General features: G+C 40.8%; 1 protein-coding gene across 3 annotated transcripts in view; it reads right to left on the reverse strand.

Annotated features, from left to right (window-relative positions):
• pak7 (p21 protein (Cdc42/Rac)-activated kinase 7) overlaps window positions 1-19,353 on the reverse strand; it is a 72,025-nt gene that overhangs the window by 40,023 nt on the left and 12,649 nt on the right. The window contains exon 1 of one of the 3 annotated variants that reach the window (XM_034900861.1): window positions 8,292-8,312. The exons of the other annotated variants lie outside the window; for them this stretch is intronic. The gene's annotated coding sequence lies outside the window, so the exon portion shown is untranslated. Of the gene's footprint in view, window positions 1-8,291; window positions 8,313-19,353 lie in introns of those variants that run through there. 3 annotated transcript variants of the gene reach the window in all.

Genomic DNA, 19,353 nt, shown 5'->3' on the forward strand with positions numbered 1-19,353 from the left:
AAGTAGAAGTACTGATTTAACTTCTTGACTCAAGTAAAAGTACAAAGTACAGGCTTGGAAATGTACTTAAAGTATAAAAGTAAAAGTAGCTTTGCGAATGAGAAAATGAACTGTCAGCTGGTAAATCTTTAAACAAGGAGCTCTAATAATAATAAATGGAATATGTCAGGTTCACAATGTTTTCTTCATTTTCAATCATGTCGCCGTCCACACTACTATGCTAACGTTACCGCCATCAAGCCACAAGGATTTGCCGCTGAATCTGTCGAGTCGTCATGTAGTGGAACGTATATTCCCATCCAATTTGACTGAATTCGTATGATGATGCCAAAAATAATAACGGTAACTCCACTGAAATTATTTTAAACTAAAGTAAAATTTTGTAAAATGCAAAAAGTAGAAAGTACTGATATTTGTATTAAAAGTGTAAGGAGTAAAAGTAAAAAGTTGGCACAAAAACAAATAGTAAAGTAAAGTATTAAATATCTGAAAAATGTGCTTGAGTACAGTAACAAAGTATTTGTACTTTTGTTACTTACCATGTCTTTAATTGTTACACATTAAAGATTTAGGGATGTATTGCTCCAATGTGTCTAAAATATGCAATTTTTTAGTAAAACAAAAAGATTTACATTTTTAAATATTGACAATAGTTATGTATATTATTCACAATAAAATTAAAATATTACTTTTAAATAGTTGAGAAAGTGCAGTACCTTATAGAGAACTTGTTTTATGCAACTATCATATGACCCCATCCACTGAATTACATATTTAAAGGAGCATACCAATCTTTTTCCACAATCAGCCCAGTAAATCCTACAACTTGCATTACTGACCACCATTTCCCAATTCATGCAAGTGGATTAGGTTGCGGAGTGATTTGCGAAATTTAAAAACCTGTGATAAATTTGACAGTTAGTTGTACTGAATGGACATCTGTCCTGCTAACCATGCAACACAGGACTGCACCGAGGGAAGGCAGCCTAACTCTCCACCATGGAAAGTCTTAAGACAAAAAAATAATTGAATATGCGTTATAAATGTTGATGTCTGGCAGGGAAGGAACTCAATATTAAGACAAGAGTTACCTGAATATTTGTTTTAGAAAACAATTTGGCAAACTATTACAAAAGCTAAAATGTGGCTGCATGCTTTGGGGACTGACTGAGACTAATGAAAGGTTTAAGCAGATATTAGTTATAATGTTATTATGCAAAACCACAGGTTTGGTCCCTCAACACACAAACTGGTGCACACATCTAACAGTGGTGGTCATTAAAGTAGCACATGATTCTTCTTTCTTTCGGTACATCTCATGGTCTTATTCACACAGACGCATGACTTATTTTTCCTCTGCATGTATCTACTCGACTTGCCTTGACTCTATTTGCCTTTTTTGTTTTCCAAAAACACAAAAAAGTCCCTGGTACCTGCTAACAGGTACTTTTCTTTAGTACTACCTTGGTCGAGGATACCAAAGGTGACATGAAAACCTGCAGACTGCTGATTGGTCGGAGAGAATTGTCACTATTCACTGCGTCATCATTGCTAGCAACAGACGGGGGGGACGGCGACGGGGGGTTTGAACAAAACAAAAGCCTAATAATCCTAAACTCTAATCTTTTCCATTTTGTGCTGAGCTACAAATCTCTTGTCATGTCAGCAACCCTTCCCACTTCTGGCTGATGTCCACATAAACCTCTACAAATCCAAGGTTTCTGACCTTGTTACTATTTTCAGAGCATGCACACTAAGTGGCTTCTGCAAGATGAAACACTGGCATGGAGACATTATGTTGATGAAAAATGACATTCCTAAAACAAAGTCAATAAAGACAACGTCAAGGATGAAGCTGAACAACAGCGACAGTCAGACTGAAGGCGATCCTGAAATATTTTATGGACTACACAGTAACCACGCTGAAACGCAGGGACTAAAACTAGGCCTGATCGCAGTACTGCACTGAATCATCAGCTGACACATGCGGGAGCTGAAGCCCTTATTACCTTAGAGCAATGTCCAAACAAAAACACTGTTTCTGTTGAAAAGACGCCAGTATAGTCCAGCGTGCATGAAAGGTATTTCTCTCAAAACAGTCACCTCTCTCTTCTGCTCCGTGACTGAGGAGCAGCCCCTCCCCTCTCTGCCTTCTTCTCAATATGTCTCCCTTTATTTCAGAGTGACAGGGAATAGGCAGGAAAGGTTTTGATTTGATTTATTTTATCTTCACAACAAAAACATTAAAACAGTATTATGTGTTTCACAAAAAAATGTGTTGGACAATTGCCACAATACCCTCAAGGGGCTTAATAAGTGGCAATCTCCATTAAAACATTTATATATTATTATGTAAAAAACAAAAGTAAAAAAGTCTTTGTATAAATTAATTTAAAATTGCATTTAGAGCACAAACCCATATGGAAAATTCAGGAGCAACGATTTTACTCTCTGTTTAACCCTCATGCTGTCCTTGGGTCAAATTTTCATGGTTGACGGGAAGACGACACAAGGGTTAAACTGTTCTTTTGATGTGGGAAGACTGGTCCATATTTTCGACCCTCTGTATTATACACTAAACTGTGTTTGAGTCACACGAGAGTAGGGAGGCCTAATAAGACAACTACTACGAGTTGGATACTGGTGAAAATCATTATTAAAAGTAAAATTAGGCAATTATAGGCATTTACTATGCAATTTCCATTACTAATTCATGTGTAATTACTGTATAATACAGTTTGCCTATTGTATCCTATCTATCTATTGTACACTTATCTATTTCTGTAAACTTATCTATCTCTGCTCTCATCTTTGCTGTTGCAAACTGCAATTTCCCCACTGTGGGACAAATAAAGGTTTTCTTATCTTATCTTAAAAATATTACAAAAATGCTGGGGAAATAACTTTTTTATGAAGCTATAAACGAATAAAGCAATTTCACGTTGATTCACTTGGTAAACACTAAGAATGCTTGCCTGAGCACATAGGAGAGAGATGGGGGGGTGACCGCAGGTCGGACTTGAACCCGGGTCGCTGCACAAGACTACATGAGTGCGGGTCACTGGGTGAGCTAGAGGTTGCCCCCCTGCTTTCTCCTCATGTGCAGCGGCACTGCACAGGCAGGTAGAAGGGGGGGGGGGGGGCAGAATGCGGGGGCCGGTGTAGGTGCGAGAGACAGCAGGACGAGACCACGGATGTATTAAGAGACGGTGAAAGACGCCGCTGAGGTGGCCTGGTCCCGGGCAAGCCAGCCTTCTTTGAGAATTATTTTTAAATAGCTACTTTTAGCACCTTTTGGAGCTGGTGATGGCTCCTTTTATTGGAAACGACTTGGCAACACTGATTCTGCCACTGTCAACTGCTTTTGTGCCGTGCTGGAATGGCAACAGTAACTGAGGGAGGCTATTGGGTTGAGTTAGACAGGGGAGATATTTTTATGACAGACAAGAATGTGTTTGGGGCACCATACTTCACCCGGTCTGTAGTCTGTAACGACCATAGTAAACCCCTGACCTAGATGATACGTCTTGGGAATGAGATTATTACCAGCTAGCAGGGCTCAAGTCGTCTAGGCCAGGCTCAACTGCTAAGAGACAACAACACGTGCGCGTACCACCGAATAAGACAGCAGACGGAGGTGCATGTTCAGGCCCAACATTACTACTGCAGAGCTTTTCGCTGCAGCCCTTTCAGTCGGAACAGGTTTGGACGGAGATGTGCTAGAGGGGGACTAGAGAAGTGTAGAGGCCTCTGGGAATTGCCTCCATGCAGAAGCCAAAGGAACGACTTGATGCACGACTCCTCCTGGCTGCCACATAAGCACCTCTTGAGCTGTAATTTATGGGCAGATTGTAAAGCAGTTTGTGGAGTTTGAGATTAATGCCTGCAAGGTTATTCAGCAAAAGAGTAACAATGTCACTCCAATGAGAAATTACACCTGGTAATATACGACAGAGATAATGAAACTCCATTATTCTAGGTGTGTAAGACTGGAGTGAGCTATAACTGTGTATATCTGTAAGGGTGTGTATATTCGCTCATAAACCACAGCTCTGTGGGCTCTAGAGCTGAGTGAAGCTAACTACAAATGCATGTTGTTCTGTCACATGAGCATTTGACCTTTACATTTGTAAAAGCAAATATATCTTGATGTAACTGTCACAGTACAAGTCCTATTACATAACCACAACGGTACACAAACCCCAGGTTTAACTATACGCACAAAAACATAGAGCTGCTCATTAAAGCATAGACACACAAAGATACGTGCTTCAAGCATGTGTACGTAAGAGCACACGCACTCTACATGCACACATACACACATACAGGACACTAACACACTGCCACAAATATACTTAAAGGAGCTTCTAGTCCCAGGGCAGAGATCCTGACTCCCAGGCTGATTTGTCTTCAAACCATCTGTCACCATGTGAGCCTCCACAGGCATTTCCCCTTTTGCACAACAACACCTCAACACACACACACTTTCACTGGAACCTGACATGTTAAAGCAAAACAGGAACTTATGTATATGTGTGTGTGTGTGTGTGTGTGTGTATGTGTGTATGTGTGTGTGTGTGTGTGTGTGTGTGTGGGTGTATGTGTGTGTGTGTGTATCCCATGTCTATTTTTGGTTCCTAAGCACTCTGCGGTAGCGTGACGTATTTGTGTTTTCCAAACGCCACATTAATTTTGCATCTGTATTCATTTGTAATTTAGAAGCGTGCTTTGGTGATTGAGATGCAGACCATTCACTCGTGCAAAAATATGCAAATATGATTTTAAATTGCAACATGAAAAAGACACAAGTTCCCTCTAATAAACAAGTTGAAGGAGGGGCAAAGTTCTCTGCTTCATTCGCCTTTACAGGAAAGAGGAGGAATTCCTAATTTCATTAAGAGGACAAATGTTTCACAAAAAAACAAAAGCTCTTGGTACAGTTATGTTCGATGCGTTATCCTTTTCCTCAGTGTTCTGGAACTTTGGGGGGCGGCAGTAGGTCTATCAGTACGGAGTTGGGTTGGTAACTGGAGGGTCGCTGGTTTAAGTCCCCATACAGACCAAAGTATGGTGGTGGACTATGTGGTAAGTATGGTGCCTTCCCATGGGCAACCCCCCCACTCTGACATCTCTCCTTTAGTGCACGTATAGGTACTGAGCATGTGTGTGTAATTCAGGGCTGTGTGTAATAACAACAGAGTGAAAAGATTGTAAATTCCCCTTGCAGGATTAATAAAGTATACTGTATCATTATTATTAACGCAGCTTTACTTGGTGTGAGAAAATGCTCAAAGTGAGGAATAAATGTGTTCCCCTTGAATAGTGTCTTGTTTCTGTTATCCTCCTTTGTCCTGCCCTGCTTTGTTGTGCGCTCTTCAATTCAATCCCATTTGCATTCACTTGTTCTCTCCAGACCTTGTTCCTTCAGATGACTTAATTGGCTCAAAAACAGTTTACACAGACATGCTTCTCACCTCCCATTCCCCGTAGATGTATCAGTAAACAACTTCAGCTGAAGAAGACGCTGTTTTATCATTCAAACAGTGTTTACAACACGCTGAGAAGTTTGTTACATCCCTCATTAAAATCCTGTTTAAAGACTTGGGATCATCAGGAAGCTGCAGCATGTTAAATTATGGCTCTGATGATGAATCGTATCACATCTTAGTGCTCCTTCACTTTTATTTCAACTGATACATAAATTCATTAAATCACCGCTCTTACCTGGCAAAAAACCTTCTTTCAACCGATCAAAGTGCTCTAGGTAAGCCATAGCGAGACAGTCCAGGACAATCAGAGGATTATCAGATGTTGCACTTTGATGTCAAATTGCACTCCTAATTAATCCATTATGCACCTCAATTTTCTTTCAACAAAACATGAAACAGCGAGTCCCCTGCCCGATCCATGATTGCAAAATTAAAAGCCAATGATACCTTGGAGGAGCGACCCTTCAGTGAAGTTATTGAACTGACAAATCAGGTCAGAACCAGGACCCTCTGCAGCCCCCGGTGAGGTGCTACTACTACTGCTAGCCTGCTGCTGCTACAGTACGACTCTCCCTGCCTGTCCGCTCTGATAACGGATGTGAGATACCCAGGGCACAGAAAAGTGCCTACGCCAGCAGCCTGGGCCAAGGCACGGTCAGGCGGCTTAAGCCCAGACCCATCCTATTTCACTCTCATTGTTTGTCTAACTGGGTTTGACCAGCCGCGTCCCAAACTGAGCACCCTCTGACCTTCACAGTCCTCCTCCCACTTGTCGGTCTGTCACCAGCACCACAACAACAACAGAGAGTGCAAGTGTCCTCTGTGTTCCCACAACCCACAGAACAGGCATCCACACACACACACACACACACACACACACGCTCAAAACTGTCTCCCACTAATGCCAGCATATGATAAATCTACTTTGGTGTTGAGTGCTACACCACCACACATCCTATCACTGCCTCTTTCACAAAGAGGAAGACAAATAGTGTGATGGAGGAGATAAGATGGGAGACAGAGAAAGAAACAGCTGGTCCAGTGGCAGCTGTGACAGTGTGGCCATTTGCCGATGCAAGGGGACATTCAGCTGTGGCAGCCGGGGACAGGCCCTGTGCTGAGGGCGAATACACACTCACACACACAAGCAGCTCGATGCTGTCACAGAGGGAGAAAGACACTGTGTGTTGGTGAGTAGAGGGTAATTACAATGTGCACCTCTGCAAGGCTGTGAGCCAAGTTATAATATAGCAATTTAATAAAACGGTGGACATTTAAGAGACTAAAAGAACGTCCGAACCTTCCTGCTATCCAATCAGTGTGACTATTCTGCTGACATAGCAGCATGTTTATCTGCTTTTCTGAATGAAACCTGACAGCAAAGCACAATTCTTTATTTGTTAAATGCTGTGAACCTCTTAACACAGAAACCAGGAATATGTCTATATATTTAATATTTAGTGGTATGGTAGAAAACTACTTCTTCTGTGACCTGAAAACACCTACACACTCTGGATCTGGCATTACAGGGACGAGGAAAGACTATGAATGACCTAGTAGCAAGACACACTATGTGATTCATGACAGAGCCTATGGCGTAATTAGTTTAGTGAAGACATTACATGAATATTGCAGGATATCTGAAGTATCCCGGTACACCTAGAAGGGACGGACTGTTGCATTGTTCATTGCGAAGCGACATAGAACAAATTCACCGCCAATCAGAGGACATTTTTTTTACGTAGAAGTCATTGGGCAGACAGCTGGGTGTGCAACTAACATTATTTTTATTATCCCAATGTGGGGGTTGCCTGGGGCTGACCTACTGTATCTCATGAGGTTTTGATATCGGCCCACTTGAACCACAAAGCTGCTTTAGCGTTATGGGAAGAGAGAATGTGTTTGATGGTTAAAAGACTTAAGACGCCGACACACCCCTCCACAAGCCCGACTGGATATAAATACACATGCCACCTTCAAGGGTCTTATCCAGTTTCTTAGACTCTATCTCTCTCTCTCTCTCTCTCTCTCTCTCTCTCTCTCTCTCTCTCTAATACACATGCAGATGGGGGAATGTAAGTTCTTTGTAGGTGGGGAGCTGCACACTAAAGAAAGAGACAACTAGAATTATGGCAGTTGAGGCTGATTTGGCTATGCTAAGTACCCCACTCTTTAAAATCATGGGCGTCTACATCACAACTGTCACAAGATGAATGCTTGCTAGTGAGATAAATGCTAATTCCTGCAAAGTATTTTAGTGCAAAGCACAGGCTGTTATTCTTTAGCGGTGTAATGTTTAGCAAAATAACAATCACTGCAAAAGGCAGTCAAGGGAATCAGAGACATCCCATTCAGGCACTTTTCTCCAAGTCTCTCGCTGATCTTTCACTATCGGTCAAAAGGATCAGCTAGAGTTGTTGCTATCTCCTCATGTGGTAACATAATGGATGAATATAGCAGGGAAGGGCGACTCTGGGAGCTACTGAAAGATCAGGAGAGTTATCTAAATGAGATCTCTGCAGTCCTGAGGACAGAAGAGTGTGTGTCACTGTCTGAGTAAGAGTGTGTGCACATGTGTTGCCGTGTGTGCCGCTGTGCGTCCCGACTTTAAAGCACATTAGAGCAAACTAAAGCACACGGAAACAAAGTTGCTGATGGTGTCGTCTTTTATTCAATCATTTTTATGTGGATCTTAGATGAAATCTCACTGCAGGACTCACAGTGTTTTAGTATATTAAAGGAGAGGCTGCTTTCACATATCATTACAGAGACCAAGATTTTTTTAAATGGGATATGGCTGACCAATGTTGTCTATCCATTTTCCGCCACTTATCCTGGTCCTGGTCTTCTTACTGGATTCCTCCAGCTCCTCCTTAGGCTAGATGGAATATATTATCCCTCCAGCTTGTTCTGGATGTGCTTCCAGTTAATAGTGCCTGAACAACCATCATTGGCCTACTCGTCTCCCTTCAACGCAAAGAAACAACACTCTAAGCTCCTAAGCCTTTTACCGAGGTTAGGCCAAGACACCACATCACATTTTGGCTGCTTGAATGGACAATCTTATTCTTTGGTTACTACATTAGGTTCACAACCATTCTGCCGTGCAAAGCCAGAATACTGTAACTCAATTTTGGTCGAAAATTAGGTATTGTCATTTTTGGAACATTAAAGATCTGCTTTATCATGTGGACAAATATCTTGTGCCAAATGTATTGTTTTGGGGAGAAATTGAGTGTTGTCTTTGCCGTAACTTCCAAAGCCGTAGAGAAGCCAAGGCAGAATACTTTGACTTTGTTTCATATCACTTCAGAATGCTGAAACTGGAGTTAAGGTTCTCTGCCTTTGTGTTGCAGCCCATCAAAACCAAGTTACTCTTTGCCTCGCTGGAGTTATCGTGTTACAGGCTAGCTAATCCATAGATATACTGACAGTATATTTATGACTGTTATTGATCTCCCAACATGACGTTTTTGACCAAAGACAGCCTTGGGAAGAATGAAATGGGAGACTAGAAAAAGGCATTCAGGTAGTGTGTTGTTAGGAAGGCTACAGTAAATAATAGGCTCCTGGTATCTAAAAGATTTTCAATGTTTTGGCTCAATATCCAAATGATTTTGACAATGTGGATGAAGTAGTTGAAATTGGATGGCCATCTGTATTAATTTGAGCCAGATTATAGGATATCTACCCCCCGTATATGCATCTTTATTCACATGCCGATGAGTTAAGTCACAATGGTAAACAAGACAAACAGCCATGCAGCTTCAAGCACGATTTGTTTGGATACAAGCGTTACATTTTAGAAGATATATGGGATTCTGAACAGCGACACACACACACACACACACACACACACACACACACACACACACACACACACTCACACACACTCACACACACCTGACTGGGAAAGATACCGCTACACTTGTTACTGTAAGTAAGCTACAATAAAATTAAAACCTTAAAGTAAATACGTAGCCTATCATTACCCACTCACCTGTCTACATGCATATACATGTAGGAGGTGATATGTATTTCAATCACTCTCAACCATGGCGCCATTTACACAAACACAGCTCTGCTCTACTCTAAATAACGATTTTCGACAACCCCGCTAAAACAAAAGCTGTTGTTTCGTAGTCTTACTGTTTCTATTAGTTTGCCAAAAATCTTGAAATATGGACAAATTATTGTAAACTTAACAAACTTAACTCTCTGCTGGAGCATTTATGGATATGTAAGACCAAAACAAACCAATGTGCCTACTTAAAATGCATGTGAAGGACGCTATCTTTATGTTCACGTCTTCATTCTTGATGATGATGCTGGTTGTATTCGGGCCATTGATGACCCCTGACCTAGGCCTAGGTATGAATTATGTCAATTCGCACAATGATGTTAGGACTGACATTGATGAAAATATTATGGTATATACACTCACCTACCACAATATTAGGAATACCAGGTATACCATGAAATAAAATGAGAAATTGTATTTTTATTTTTATTTTACAATTCTATACAACAATATTGAATAGGGTAATAAAATAGAGTAGGTGATGTGGGAGTTGAAAAGACACTTGTTGACCTCCACAAATGAATCCTTCTCATTCCCATTATTTTATATTTATGTTTTTATTATGCCAAGCTTAATTGTGTCATAATCACTAGATTAAACCTAGATATCATCATTAACAGCATGACCTGATTTGATTTATTGATCGGAAAACAAGTGAGTGATAAAATGGTTAATGCTTTTTGCCTTTGCATGAACTCTTATAATCTTGTAGATAATACAAAGGCAGAGTACAGTAACGTCCAAATAAGGGTCAAAGGTCAAGTTTAAGATTTTTATGTAGATAAATAACTTGGTATTGCCAAAATGTTTAATATCCTGCCTACAACACATTCGGCTGGACAACAAAATAAGTTTAAAGCCATTTTTCTCAGTTCTACACTCAGGTGCGTTGAGGTTTTTTGGCTTTGTAGGGCAGCACAGGTAACGGTTGGAATATAGATTGTCAAATCAAGAACCTTCTCACATTTCATCTTACCCCTGAAGTATACACACATCAGGTTTTGAATCCCAGCTTCAATGTCAGTCATTTAAATGATTGATGTCCATTTCATTCTTAACTGGAAGTTAACTGCACACTTGAATGACTTGTCTGACGGTGTGTGCCCCCGTCAAACCTATGTTGTTTACAATTTGGCAAACTGGCACCATTTAAAGTATCCTGAATTATCTATCCCTAGTTCCTGTCTGCAATGTAGTCGTGCTTGAACAGACACTTATCACTACATTAATTTGATACTGAAGAAAAGGTGTTTCTTAGGAAAGTTTTCGGATTTATGGAGTCATTTTCAAGAGATGTCCCAGATAATTGCGTCCTGCGAAAGTGTACGTCGCACTGAATATAAAAATATACGTGTCACGTCTGTGTGTTTTGATTTGATTGAGTTAGGACTTCAAGAAGGAGTACAATTTTGGATGCAAACTGTGACAATCCGGTGCTAATGGTTTTAAAGTGCCTCATTTGCCTCTGTGTAAGGTGTGTCACGTGCACTCTTGTAGTGTTCACCAAATCATCAGGTCAACAATAACTAACTTTTCTTTCATCCGTATATGTTTTAATAACCCCTGACTCACACTAGTGCTGACCAATTACGGAAAAATTCTAATCTATTTATCGTTGACTTTTGGAAAGATGTTGCAATTATTGAATTAAAAAACAGTAAAACAGTTAAATCAACAGTGACAACACCTTGAACTGTGAAATACTATTCCCCTTTTTCACATTCAGAACACAGGACAAAATAAGAGTTTACTTGCACAATGTAATGTGCTAAATAATAATTTTACTATAATATGACTCTCTTTTTGTGATTGCTATGAGCCGGAATAGTAATCTTTTGATTATAAGCACAGCATTAACTCATCCAGACCCTGAAGGTTTAGTCCTGCATGACTTTACACGCACATGTCCAAAGGGACTTGAAGAGCATTTACCCACTATAATAGTCTACCTACTACCAACAGTGTTTCCAACAATCACCACAGCACTGAAACATAACACAGCTAAAGACATTTTATAATTCTCTGTGATGCATTTCTTTTTCCTGCAACCCACCTCCTGGTCGGAGCCTAGCGTTTGAAAAATTCAGCTTTCCAACACATTCATAAGAGGGATTATGGAGGGTTTAAGACGTGAAAAAATAAGACAATTATACAACAGAAACAACAACATCCAAAAACTACTTGTACACAGTATGTATAGTAGTATATCTTGCCTTAGCACCTGTTGTGAGCCTTTCTGTGTCTTTTGGTTGTTAGTTGTACACACACAGCATGTAAAATAATACACTGGAAGTACACCATACTGTATGACTTAGCCAACAAGCAAAAGTAGATAAATCCTTGTTTTTTCACTTTCATCAGGGAAAAGGTTCTGTTAAACTTTGCACTAATAAAAAAAAGGAATAACCATTTCTCAGTCCTGCTGTCAACACTATCAAGCACGTGAAAAGAAGGTTCTGCCATATGGTATTAGTTTCAGTGCCTCAGGGCCAACATCTGTATGCAGACAGCATCCATAACCAGACTGGAGAGACAAAAGCTTCTTTTTTTTAAAACTGAGAGCAGTCTTTTCATAGACTTGCCATTTCAATGAGAAGCAGTCAGACATAAAGAGGATGACTGGCAACGCTGCAGGTCACTCTGTAACTATTTGTTTATGTTAGCATCTGGGTGAGCGTATGTGTGTGTGTGTGTGTGTGTGTGTGTGTGTGTGTGTGTGTGTGTGTGTGTGTGTGTGTGTGATGGTCAGCTATTCATGCACAGTGAGCAATAACCGTAGCAATAAATGTCCATAATGTCTATTAATCTGTTTTAACGGCAATAGAACCGTCCGTGTTATTACCTGTCTGCACTGTGTACATATGCACTCCCGGTGCAAAGGTATCCAGCGTCCCCTCTTAGGTTGTTTACTATTGCTGATCCTTAAAGGTCCAATATGTAATGTAATAAATCCAAAAATGACCCCAATGCGTTATCAGATATTAAGAAACATGCAAAGTTGAAATACTATCTTTTGTGAAAACAATGCTAATGCCAGTATGTTCTCCTTTTGTAATTTCCGTGACGGATTGTCTGTTTGTGTTTTGGCCTGTGTGTTGTTATCAACTGGCCAGTTGGACAGCCAGGCCGGGTTGCCAGATCTACCTGTAAAAACATAACAGCTGGAACGTTGTTACAGCCATGAAGGCAGCAAACAACCAGACGGGATCACGGAGATAGATTCTACCCGACCCAAGAAAAACTTCTAACTAAATTTATTGTCCACCTTTTAAGTGGACTATGAATTCAGATTTTGTTGTTGTTCAATCTCATCTGTTTTGATGCCAAACGGCAGCATATTCTGTTGAAGTTCTTCGTGTCAGACTCTTTTTCTCTAGATGATAGAAAAGGATAATCATCAACTTTCTTTTGTTTGAGAATATTTTTGGGGCATTTTTGGCCTTAATTTGAGAGGTCAGCTGAAGATATGAAGGTTAAGAGAGAGGGCATATGCCATGCAGAAAAGGGCCGCAGGTTGGAACTGAACCCTGGGCCGCTGCGGTAAGGACTGAGCACCTTCTTACATGGGGGGCACACTCAACCAGGTGAGCTATCAGGGCACCCCCAATTTTTTTTTGTAGAATATATATTAAAAGATTAATTTACATTAGCGTTACGGATTAAAATTCTAAATAAGTCATTAAGCATCTGTGATGGATGATGCTTGAAAAGTAACCCACAGCATCCAGGTCCTGACCATTAAAACTCTCTTCTCCCTGCTGGTGGTTTTCTGGGCTAAAAGCACTCTGTTCTTTGAAAGCCTCCTCCCTTCCAACCCATTATCTACACAAGCATGTTAAACCCTCGACCTAATCATTTCTTATTGATAGCTCGACAAGAAGCCTTACCTCCCGGTGTTAAGGGAAAGTGGTTAAGGCTGACATCTAAAAGAGGTAAGGATTTGTGGGGTCGGCCGCTGCCCGGCGTGGCAGCCTTTCACTGGGTAGAGCTGCACGCGCAGTGTTTATGAGTGGGTCATTTTGTTGTATAAGAATGTTCTTCAGCTGAGAACTGCTGAGGATCCAGCATGTGTCCTGCATGTCCATGGGTTTGTAGACAAGGAAGTGCGTTTTACAATGGTACAGTATAACATGGCTAAGGGGCTTATAGAGCAGGAGTAAGACAGCTATCATTACATCAAAAGATTGAGTCTTTTCTATAAATTCGGGGGAGGGGTTGTTTAGCACACAGCTTTTCTGTCAAACTAAGACCTATTAAAAGCAGGACAGGTTCCATGTGTGGAACTTGTATACAAAGGGGTCATGCCTCTGTAAAAGCTGCTGCAAGGCCTGCTGTTTATGAGCTGGATCACACGGCTCTGACAGCGTGTCAATCCCTCACATTTCAGCCAAGGACACCAAGAAAAACGTCAGCTTTGACAGACGATGCAGCCTGGGATTCTTTTCACCTTAACAGCGAACAGAGGACTATCCAGTTTACACCACTGCTTTGAGCTACTTGTAGTGTGACCATTAATCCTCAGAAAGCCACACACATGCAGCGAGTGGCACCAGGGTGACCTTGTTTTTAAAGAGCAAAAGGTCACGTGACCATGTACTTGTGTGGACAGAAAGAAAAAGATAAAGAGATTAACATGTTCGTTATTATGACTATCAAGATCCTGACTTGACAGGTTACCATAACATAATTGACATGTAAGCTTAAGTCATTTTCAACCTTATTTTGTTACAATAAAAAAAAGAAATCTGTAGGCGTCTGGATAGCTAATCTGGTAGAGCGGACACCTATATATATATATCTCTCCCCCTTTTATGTCTTCAGCTGTCCTATAAAAAATGAATGTCTAAAATGCCCCAAAAAAACCCTTTAAAATCATAGCACAACTGCAACCATAGCAGCGGAAACAAATCTAGCCTCAAATTTATAAAAAAATATGAAATGGTTTCATTCTTTCTAAGTTAAACGTAATGTGGGTTATTGTTTTGGAAAATCAACACACACACACACACACACACGCGCATTTCCTATTTTTAAGAGACAGGTTCCCAAACCATGACACCCAGCAAAAAGACAAAACAAGGTAATATTATTACAGAATTACATTGTGTTACACCTTTATGTACAATGCAATATAAAGGTGAACACACACACACACACACACACACACACACACACACACACACACACACACACAAAGCAGGGAGTTATCTCAACAACACAGCCCAGTATGACTCACATCTCCACCATTAGCCCACACACGGGAGAGGAAAGATAAGTCTAACCTCCAAACAGTGTAGTGATACTTATAAAACATTAATCAGACCACCACTACAGTCAGTGGACCAATCATTTCCCTTTTTTCCCTCTCTATCTCTTCCGCCCTGCACTATCCATTCTCTTTGTATGATGCTTACATCCCACCGCCTCCTCTTCCACCTCACTTGTTTTTAGCTGCAAACGGTAAATTGAAGCTTATACCTGTTGACCTACATTACCATTGTCTTGCCAGGCTTGAACAGAGGAAGATGCTTTCTTCCTATGGAGAGCACAGTAATGTATAGGAGACAGGCATTTGACTGGACTACATGGGTTCAATCAGGCACATACGTTATGACAGCAAGCAGGCAGCCGTGCTTTTTTCTTACATGCAAGAAGCAACTTCAAATGAAAGAACAGCAGAATAGCAGGTGCTGCCCATAACCAATGAAGAAGAGCATTGGGATAAGCTGCATATTGCATTCTAGTTCCTTCTGCTTTGCTTTCTGTTGCCTGTTTTAAAGCCGAACATGTCTGAAACATAAAACCGCAAACACTGAACAAGTGAGATGCTTGTGATGGAAAGTGTTGCCAACAAACACTTACTCAGGCCTGCTGGGTTCATTTTGTGGGTCTCTTTTTTTGAACATTGCTATTTTAATAATAGTGTTGCAGGCTGACTGATTATTAGGACTGTACAGTTCGGCACTACAGTTCTGTACTGCCCCCAGTCCCCAAAGCAAATAAAAAGGCCAGGCAAAGTGGTGTTATAAAAAGTGATGTTGGGAGATGAGCAACCTGTCTGAAAGTTGTAAGTCTTCTGGTAGCTGTGCAAGCAAAATCTCAATCATTCCCAATCAGGAGAGACGGAGAGGTAGGTAGGAGATAAGATAGGCACGGGCTAATAATTGCTAACTGAAATGCTCGTTAACATTAGTTAACACCTAAACGGCTTATGGAAGTCCAAACTGTCTGAGAGCTTACCTTGTTCTATACGGTAATTCCTCTACTGTGCGACAGTAAGTCGTGTGGTTATGACACAATCGTTGTCATACCAGGAGAGCTGTAAAGACCAGTTACTTTTCCCTAAATCAATCCTAGATGTCCCTGTGTCCTGCTGTTTAACTCTAAGTTTCTCCGGGTAAGGAAGACTTTCAGATGGCTTCGCCAAAATCAGGTTGCCAATATAAGCATTGTCTGCCATTGTGTTGGGTTTGCTAGCTGGCTAGTTCAGCCCTAGAACAAGAGCATAGCCTAGCCTACTGTATGAATGAATGACTGAATGAATGAATGATTTAACATAACAATATTAAACTCGAAGGAGGAAATGTTGGAATTAGATCAAAGTGAAAAAAGTAATGTGGTGTATGATTGTATGAAATATATGATGAAAATTGGCTAACAATTTCACCAAGCAAATACCAAGAAATAGGTTGCAGCAGTTTGTCTTTCAACGACACTTTTGAAATCCGCGATGGGACTGAGCTCGGATAGCTTCAGCGACTTTTAATAGTACACAATGGCCATTAATCATAAGGAGATGCAGTCTTTTGATCATCACACAGAAGCCCGGAGTCCAGGCCGGCCTACTCCTCCCTTCACCCCCAGAGACGCCGAGCGTCATCGCAACATTTATCTACTTTTGAAGCACTGAAAAAAACTGTTCAAAGCAGTCCCGTTGAAGTCCATGGACGCCAGGCTTCTGCAGGGAAAAGCACTGTGACGCTACGGGAACGTATGACACGGAAATCCAGTCAGTGGACCTGCTATATGTAGCTGATTCTGAACAAACTCGCCTTATAGAAGAATGTGGTCTAAGTCATTTTACTCATGTTTGACCATTCATTTGTTGAAATTTTAGGGGAAGCCGAGCTTCTCTTGCAGTCTAAAAGAAATTCCCTCTGGTTGGAATAAATATGCCTAAACAAGTAGTTATGTGTATCTTGTTGTACGCTATCTTTGCTATCTTATGGACATGCAACATAATCTTTGACCCGTTTTGACAGCTCATATGTGTATTGGACTGATCAGATGAGATGAAAAATGAAAGGAGCCTTGTGTTTGCCTGTCACAGTCGTTTGTTTGTCCTCGCTTGTTTCGCCGACAACCGCCGTCGGCGGCCCCAAAAACTAGGACTAGACTGACTGGCTTGGTGTGTCAGGGCCTGTAGGCTCAGTAGGGGGATGCAGGAGATGAATGAACCAAGTCTGGAGTAACCATTATAGACTCATATCATTTTGTAATACTTACACCTCACCTGATAGAAAGGTAATACGCAGCTAGTCCAACGAATGTTCATTTTGTGTAGGGCTGCACAATTAATCGCAATTTTACTAAAATCGCAATATCCAAATCACAGGGGAGTTTGTAATATAATTGTCAAACCATTCTGAATTAAGTACTGTGGTGCTGCAGAGACGACCTGGCCTATAAATCCTATCCTACAGACTAAAGAAAAAATCTTTGTTGGATACAGATCCTCACATTAATCCCACTATAATCATTTTAATTTACATAACTTATATACTATAGGCTACTATGTTGTAGGGCAGAGAACGCTGATCAGGAGCCTGAAAATGTTGACCTACATCTCACTGACCTTCATACAGAATCATTAGAATGATATTGTGTTCTGCAAGATATTTCCTCAGTGCCGGCAAAGCACACATACAGTACAGTGTAAAGATTCAGAAGGCAAAATATAAAACTATGTCAACAGAGACTGTACTATCTACATCACATACTGTGTGTCAAACATACTGTGTAATATAGTTCAGTGGCTGGGGCGCAAGCAAATACCAAAACAAGCCAGAGAAAAGCACTTACATCGACGTTAGGAAAAGACAGTCAGTGGCTAAAAGTATCAGCTCGATAGATCTAACAAGCAGTAATTCAATTCAGGCACCAGTCCAAGAATAACAATACAGTCACTCAGTTCAGACTGAAAACTAAGTAGCAAACTCAACCTGTTCCAAAAAACAGCCCCTAATTCAGCAGCTTTCAAGAAGACACATCTGCATCCCTCCTCGGCCCCCTTTCATCTCGGAAAGGTAATGCTGATGTTCTCTTTGCTTTTGTCTTTGAAATACTCTCTTTCATATCAGCAGCCTTGCTTTCCTCTAAAAGAGCTTCAGCTTCTTATATTTCCTGTGAATGGAATCTCAGTTTGGGTTGTCACTTGGATGAAGGTCGACACGTTAGTATATGTATATAATTATTATATATGTATATGACTACTATATACTGGTCTCCTGACTACAGAGTCCTTGTCTAAATACAGGCAGTCTGCTCCCTCCACCAAACAGATTGAGAGCTAATGTGGGCTGCTAGGCAGTGGTGGGTCGGGGGTGTCAAAGGATGTCATGCGTCCAGTGGAGATGCGCTCACCAGCGGATCTCAGCCGTACAGAGTCTGAGGCTCAGCCCCTCACTCATACCAGTCCACATGACTTCACACACTGATGCTTACTGATAACATGCTGGGATTAGGGCCAGTGTGTGTGTGTGCGTGTGTGTGTGTAAATTCAGTCTAAAAGCCACAGATATGCACACCCCATAGGCCACAGAGTCCTGTGGGTAGAACCAGAAACTGTGTGACGTGTGTGACTCCAGTGGGTGTCTGTGGCGATGGTTCCCAATCTGGGGGTCAGGGCTCGCCTAACGGGTCGCAACATGAGTCTAAGGAGTCACAAGAGGTCTACCAGGGACTAAAAACAACCTAAAGCCTTCCTCAAAAAGATTGGACTTTTTAAGACTTTTTGCTTTGTACTTATTAACAAGTGGCCTTTTTTATGAAAGGGTCACAAGCCAAAGTGTTTAGACTACTACTACTTACCATAATATAGTGTTTACAGTCTAAATATATATATATATATGTGTGTGTGTGTGTGTGTGTATACTATTAACTATTCCATCAACAAGAACATAACTTGGTTAAACTGCTTCCTCATCCCATGCAACTTCAAAACACCTTGAATCTAGAATAACTTCCACCTTCAACACTTTAAAAACTTTTCAAGTCGACTCTAACTGAACAGTGTAATTGTTTTTAACTAAGTGGCCTTTAAGTTGTATGTCTGTGTTAGCAAAAATGAAGTGTAATATCTTGTTTGTGTTCTAGTATGTGTAGAGATCTGTGGTGTAGTATGTAACCTATGTCCTGTCTTAAATGTATTTTCAAACTTTTTTGCCGCCAGTCTCGGCCGGGACTCCATGGGAGAAGAGCTACTGGAACTCAATGGGACTTTTTTTTATAAAATAAAGGTGAAATAAAAATAAAAAATTTAAATACTACAAAACCTCTAGCTGGAGATGGAGAAATGACCAAAAGCTCATTGAAGAGAGTAAGTGAAAATGAATAGGTAAATGAAAGGTATATTTACAGTGCTGACATAAGATAAAGGCCAAATGATCTCTCATTTGGTATAAAAAGTGTCCTGTAGCGACGTTGAACCCAGTAAAAGCTTTTTCTGTATTTCCTTAGTTGTTTTGGCTCTATTTCCCTCTAACTACCATTGCCTTGCTCATT

This window comes from Etheostoma cragini, chromosome 18 (genome assembly GCF_013103735.1).
Source record: "Etheostoma cragini isolate CJK2018 chromosome 18, CSU_Ecrag_1.0, whole genome shotgun sequence".
NCBI classification, from domain to species: Eukaryota; Metazoa; Chordata; class Actinopteri; order Perciformes; family Percidae; genus Etheostoma; species Etheostoma cragini.